Raw genomic sequence first — 7,211 nt, forward strand, 5'->3', positions numbered from 1 at the left:
TCTGCCCACCAGGGCGCGATGCTCTGCCCATCCTGGGCGTCGCCATGTTGCGACCAGAGCCACTCTAGCGCCTGGGGCAGAGGACACAGAGTCATCCCCAGCGCCCGGGCCATCTTTGCTCCAATGGAGCCTTGGCTGCGGGAGGGGAAGAGAGAGACAGAGAGGAAAGCGCGGCGGAGGGATGGAGAAGCAAATGGGAGCTTCTCCTGTGTGCCCTGGCCGGGAATCGAACCCGGGTCCTCCGCACGCTAGGCGGACGCTCTACCGCTGAGCCAACCGGCCAGGGCTATCAAATATTTCTTATTTTGCACTTTTCAATCATAAATTTCTCCTGGATGATCGTGTAATACCTAGGTATTCACGAAAGCCTGAGCTACGTTTGAGCTCCCTGCTCCCAAGCTCCTAAACTTGTTTCCTTTTCTATATTTGATTATTGAGTCACACTTCGTCTATTCAAACCCATTCTCCAATGGAGTTAGAGTTATCTTTCTTATAGGCAACTCTAATCCTATTATGCCCGTATTTATTTGAACCCTTCTAAATGCATCCCATTACCTTTTGAACGCATATTTGTTTATCTTCCCAAATTCAAGAACCATTGCTCTGGCCTCACAGCAACGACTGGTGCTTTCTCTGATGGGCTGGGGCAGCTTCCTGCTCTCACACGACGGCTCAAGCTGCTCCCTAGGGCTTATTTATTTATTTGCCTATTTTTTTTCACTCAACTTTTTTTTAAAAAAAAGGAATTTCTGGGGGTACAGATTCAGGTGTGCACCTCCAGAAAACAACACATGCACCCCGCACGGTGTGCCCATCGCCCCAAGCAGAGTCTCTTTCTGTCCCCATCTGCCCCTTGGCCCACCTCCACCTGCCCCCTGCTCCCCTTTCCCTTCAGCTATCAGCACACTGCTGTCTCTATCGGTGTGGTTTATATCTGTGTGCTACACAGAAGACTTGTATAATCACCTAAGAAGTATCATAAATGCACGTAATGGTTCAGAATAGAACTGCAAAAAGAAAGAAACAATTAGAAGGACTCCTTCTCATTAGGTGTGGCTGCCCATGGGCTCTTGATTTCACCTATCAGTAAAGCATTTTGAAATAATCTGTATTTACGAGGTATAAATACAATGAATAGCATTTTACATATAGATGTAGATTTCTTAATCTCTTTTCCTTCCGCCCTCCAGTCCCCCAACTCTCTTTCCCTCTGACAGCTGTCAGCCTGTTTCATGTATCCACGTCTCTGTTTTGTTCATCATTTTAATTTGTTAATTAAGATTTCACATGTAAATGAGATAATGTGGTACTTGTCTTTTTTTCACTAGCTTATTTCACTTAGCACAATACTCATCGGGTCCATCCATGCGGTCGCAGGAAATAAGATTTCCCTTTTCACTGCTGTGTAGTATTCCGTTATGTAAATGTACTAACGCTGTTTTGTTCAGTCATCTCTTTATAGACACCTGGGCTGTCTTCAGATCTTGGCTATTCTAAATACTGTTGCAATGAACATAGGGGTGCATATATATATATATATTTTAAAGCAGTGTTTTGGGCTACTTCAGATATACTCCCAGGAGTGTAAGTGCTGGGTCTTAAGGCAACACCGTCCCTAATTTTTTTGAGAAAACTCTACTGTTTTCCACAATGCCTGCACCAATCTGCCTTCCCACCAAAAATGGACAACTGTTCCCTTATCTCTACACACCTTGCCACCCTTGTTGTGTGTTGACTTATTGATGAGCACCATTCTAAAAGGTGTGAGCTGATACCTCATTGTGGTTTTAATATGCATGTCTCTGATGATTCAGTGATGTTGAGTATATTTACATAAGTCTATTGGCCATGTGTATGTTTTGTTTAGAAAAGTGTTTTTCAAGGCCTTTGCCCATGTTTAAATGACTTGTTTGTCTTCTCGGTGTTGAGTAGTATAAGTTCTTTATATATTTTAATTATTAATTTTTTTTTGATATTTTTCTGAAGTTAGAAACAGGGAGGCAGTCAGACAGATTCCCACATGCGCCCAACCGGGATCCACCTGTCATGCCCACCAGGGGGCGATGCTCTGCCCATCTGGAGCATCGCTCTGTTGCAACCAGAGCCATTCTAGCGCCTGAGACAGAGGCCACAGAGCCATCCTCAGCGCCCGGGCCAGCTTTGCTCCAATGGAGCCTTGGCTGCGGGAGGGGAAGAGAGAGACAGAGAGGAAGGAGATGGGGAGGGGTGGAGAAGCAGATGGGCACCTCTCCTGTGTGCCCTGGCCGGGAATCGAACCCGGGACTCCTGCACGCCAGGCCGACACTCTACCACTGAGCCAACCAGCCAGGCCTAAGTTTTATATATTTTAGAAATTAACCTCTTCTCAGATATATCACTAGAAAATGTTCTCCCATTCAGTGGGCTCCCTTTCCATTCTGTTGGTGGTGTCTTTGCTGAGTGGGATTATCTTTAAGTCCTGCTGTGCCTTCTCATGCCCCACCCAAGTTGACAGGATGTACTCTTGCCTCTACATTAAAGTTCACCAAGAATCAAAGAGGTTCACCTCCTTCACAGCTCCCTCAGGAGTACCAGCTGCCACCATCCCTCTCTTGGATATTACTTAGTCTTTTAATTGTTTTCCTGGCTTCTGTCTTTGCCTTACCCCAGCCCACATCGTATCAACACATTTCAGAGCAATTCTGTTAAAACTTAACTCAGATCCCATCATCTGTCTGTCAGAGCCTTTGAATGTCTGTTTCACTCGTCACAAATGGCTAAGTATTGACAATGACTTACAGGTCCTTAAAGAACCTGCTTTCTCTTATTTCTGTGACCTCATCTCCTCCTTTCCCTCCCTCTCATTCTGTCACCATCACATTGGCCATCTAACTATTCCTCACGCTGCTGCCTTCAGGCCTGGGCCCCAGCTGCTCCCTTCGCCCGGCAGGCTCCTCACACACACAGACACATGGTTCACACTTGCCCTCCTTCAAGGATGCGCGAATGTCTCGTTCTCAATGAGGCCTGACATGACAACCATATTTAAAGGCACAATCTGCAACCCTGCGATCCAAATCCCCCTTGCCCTTTTTATTATATATTTTTAACACTTATTAATTTCTACCATACTATTTAGTTGACAGATTTATTATGGCCATTGTTTATTGCCTATCTCCTTAGAATCTCTGTTTTGTGTGCTGCTGATAATCTGAGCTCCTACACTGATGTCTGACATTATCTTTGTTAAGTAAAAGAAGAGTTAACATTTATAACAAATTGTGGTTTCAGTGTAAATTATTTGTGGATCTTTAGAGTATGACTTCTTCACATTATGTCATTATGTTGTATTATAGAATTTAGTTTTCCCTTTTATTTCTATAGATAGGATATGGTTTTCCTTCTAAAGCACTGACATGGTTCTGCTGGTGTCCATATTGGCTTGTGACCATGATGCTATAGAATGAACCAAGGGTTAATATATTTGTTTTACCAGTTTTATCTGTTGGCGTCTTGATCTCTTGGTTTGTGGCTGCTAGCTCAGTGAGCTCTGCACTCTAAATCTTTTAATTTGTTTGTTTAATGATAGCTGTTGCTATTATGTTTATTTTGCAAATAGTCTTGAATTAAAAGCTATAGAATTATCTCTCACTGACAAAGCCACATGTCTCATTTGTTGAAGACATATGAGGAGAACATCAAATATTTTAAAATTTAACAACTGTGCTCTACCTTTTACAAGTTTGATGATTACTACTCTTTAAGATTAGATACTTTATAGGTGTTCCATAATGCTGTGAATTAATTGATTGCATTTTTAAATTTTATTTTATTTTATTTGTCACCGAGACAGAGAGAGGGACAGATAGGGGCAGACAGACAGGAAGGAAGAGAGGCTAGAAGCATCAATTCTTTGTGGAGGCACCTTAGTTGTGGCCTTGGGCTCAAGCTGGTGAGCCCTGCTCAAACCAGATGAGTCTGTGCACAAGGCTGAAACCTTGGGGTTTTGAACCTGGATCCTCCGCGTCCCAGTCCAATGCTCTATTCACTGTGCCACCATCTGGTCAGGTTGATTGCATTTAAAGTTTGTTTTCTTTCGGTGCTAATTAATTCATTTAGTATACTTTTTTTTTTTTACTTTATTGAATTTATTGGGGGTAGCACTGGTTAATAAAATTATATCAGATTCAGGTGTACAATTCTATAATAACCATCTGTGTATTGTCACCAACCCAGGTCAAGTCTCTTTCCATTACCATTAATCTTGCAAAACCCTTTTGGGAGATTTAACCCCCCACCCCCGTTAATCACCATACTGTTGCCTGTGTCTATAACTATTCTTTTTTGCTTAATCCTTTCACCTTTTTCTCAGAGCCGCTCCACCCTCCTCCCTTCTGACACTACCAGTCTGTTCTCTGTCTATGAGTATATTTCAATTTCATTTGTTTATTATGTTATTTGAGTCTACATATGGATATGTTGAAATCATATGGTACTTGTCTTTCTCTGACTGGCTTATTTCATTTAGTATAATATTCTTCAGGTCCATCCATGCTGATGAAAATGTTAACATTTCCTTTTTTATGGTCAAGTAGTATTTCATTGTGTAAATATACCACAGCATTTTTATTCACTCATCTAGTGGTAGACTCTTAGGTTGCTTCCAAATCTTGGCTATTGTAAGTAATGTTACAGTGAACATAATGGTACAAAAATTCTTTCAAATCAGTGCTTTAGTTTTCTTTGGATATATTCCCAGGAGTGAAATCACTGGGTCATAAGATAGTTTCATTTTTAAATTTTTGAGGTAACTTCATATTGCTTTTCACAGTGGCTGCACCAGTCTGCATTCCCACCAATAGTTCACGAGGGTTCCCTTTTATCCACATCCCCACCAACACTTGATTTATTGATGATAGCCACTCTGACATGTGTAAGGTAGTATCCCAGGGGTTTTTTAATCTGGACTTTTGAGATGATTAGTGATGTTGAGCATCTTTTTCTCTGTCTATTGGCCATCTGTATTTTCTCTTTGGAGTCCTGTTGATTTAGATCCTTTGCCCATTTATAGATTAAATTATATATTTTCTTGATGCTGAGTTATATAAGTACTTTATATATTTTTGGTATTAACCTGTTATTAAATGTGTCATTGGGTATCTATTCTCCCATTAAGTGGGTTGCCTCTTCACTTTGTTGATGGTTTCTTTTGCTGTGCAATTATTTTTTAGTTTCATGTAACCTTATTTATTTTTTCCTTTGTTCCCCTTGTCTGAGAACATATAGCAGCAAAAATATTTCTGCAAAAAATAATGAGATTTCACTGCCTATATTTTCTTTTATTATTTTTATGGTTTATTCATGTGTATGGTGTGGTTTATTCATGTGTATGGTCTAGTTTCATATTTTTTGGCACATAGCTGTCCACTTTCCCAGCACCGTTTTTTATGTTCTTGCCTTCTTTGTCAAATATTAATTGACCATAAAAACATGGGTTTCGCCTGATCAGGCGGTGGTGCAGTGGACAGAGCGTCGGACTGGGATGCGGAAGACCCAGGTTTGAGACCCCGAGATCACCAGCTTGAGCGCGGGCTCATCTGGTTTGAACAAGGCTCACTAGCTTGAGCCCAAGTTTGTTGGCTTGAGCAAGGGGTTACTTAGTCTGCTGAAGGCCCGTGGTCAAGGTGAATATGAGAAAGCAATCAATGAACAACTAAGGTGTTGCAACGCACAATGAAAAAGTAATGATTGATGCTTCTCATCTCTCCGTTCCTGTCTGTCTGTCCCTATCTATCCCTCTCTCTGAAGGTCTCTTTGTCTCTGTAAAACAAAACAAAACATGGGTTTCTTTTGGGGTTCTCTGTTCTGTTCTATTGATCTACATTTCTGTTTTTATGTCAGTACCAAGCAGTTTTGAAAGTAATGGCTTTGTAGTATAGTTTGATATCAGATATTGTGATATCTCAAACATTTTTTTTCCCTCAAGATTGCTGAGGTTATATGGGATCTTTTTTTGGTTCCATATAAATTTTTGAAATTTGATTTTTTGATTTGTAAAATATATGATATATTCTTGGTATTTTAATAGATATTGCATTGAATCTGTAGATTGCTTTGGGTAGTATGGACATTTTAAGGATGTTAATATTTTCTATCCATGAATACAGTATATGCTTCCACCTATTAATATCTTCCTCAATTTCTTTCTACAACTATCTATAATTTTCTGAGTATAGGTCTTTTATTTCCTTACTTAAATTTATTCTTAGCTACTTTATTTTATTTGTTGCAATAGTAACCAAGATTGTTTTCTAAATTTCTCTTTCAGATAGTTTATTATTAATGTGTAAGAATGCCACTGAGTTCTGAATATTAACTTTTTATCCTGATACTTTGCTGAATTCATTTATTAGATCCAGTCGTTTTTTGCTGTATTCTTCAGGGTGTCTGTGTACAATCTGAAAACAATGACAGTTTCACTTTCTCTTTTTTATTTTTGGATGCCTTTTATTACTTCATTTTATCTGACTGCTGTGGCTCAGACTTCCAGTGCCATGTTAAAGAAGAGTGGTGATGTGGGCATCCCTGTCAACTTCCTGATTTTAAGGGGAACACTTTTAGTTTTTGTTTACTGAGTATGATGTTGGCTCTAAGTGTTATATATATATATACTGGCCTTTATTATGTTGAGGCATGAAATTTCTATTCCAACTTTGCTAAGAGTTTTTATCATAACTGTGTATTGGATTTTATCAAGAGTATTTTCTGCATCTATTGACATGATCATGTGATTTTTATCTTTCATTTTGTTTATGTATTGCATCATATATATGGATCTGTGAATATTGCAGCAACTTGGCAACCCTGGAAAAAATGCCGCTTGATCATAGTGTAAGCTTTTGTTCATGTATTGCTAGACGCGGTTTGCTAGTATTGTGTTGAGGAGGTTTTTTTTATGTCCATCAAGGTTATTAGCCTATAGATTTCTTTCCTTGTACAACGTTGGTTTGGTTTTGGCATTAGAATCATGCTGGCCTTGTATAAAGAACTTGAGAGTATTCCTACTCTTGAATGTTTTAGAATAGTTTGAGTAGGATAAGTGTTAGTTCTTTTGTTTGTTGGGAATTTTAAAAAATTATTGTTATTACTGCTTCAATTTTATTAGTTTATTTATTTATTTATTTATTGATTGATTGATTTTTAGAGAGGGGGAGAAAGAGAGAGAGAGAGAG

General features: G+C 39.5%; 1 non-coding gene across 1 annotated transcript; it reads right to left on the reverse strand.

The window, feature by feature from the left end:
- Positions 1-211: 211 nt before the first annotated feature.
- TRNAA-AGC (transfer RNA alanine (anticodon AGC)) lies at positions 212-287 on the reverse strand. Its single transcript has one exon. It is a non-coding gene; the product is annotated as a tRNA-Ala (tRNA).
- Between the last annotated feature and the right edge of the window lie 6,924 nt (positions 288-7,211).

Source organism: Saccopteryx bilineata, chromosome 8, assembly GCF_036850765.1.
Source record: "Saccopteryx bilineata isolate mSacBil1 chromosome 8, mSacBil1_pri_phased_curated, whole genome shotgun sequence".
NCBI classification, from domain to species: domain Eukaryota; kingdom Metazoa; phylum Chordata; class Mammalia; order Chiroptera; family Emballonuridae; genus Saccopteryx; species Saccopteryx bilineata.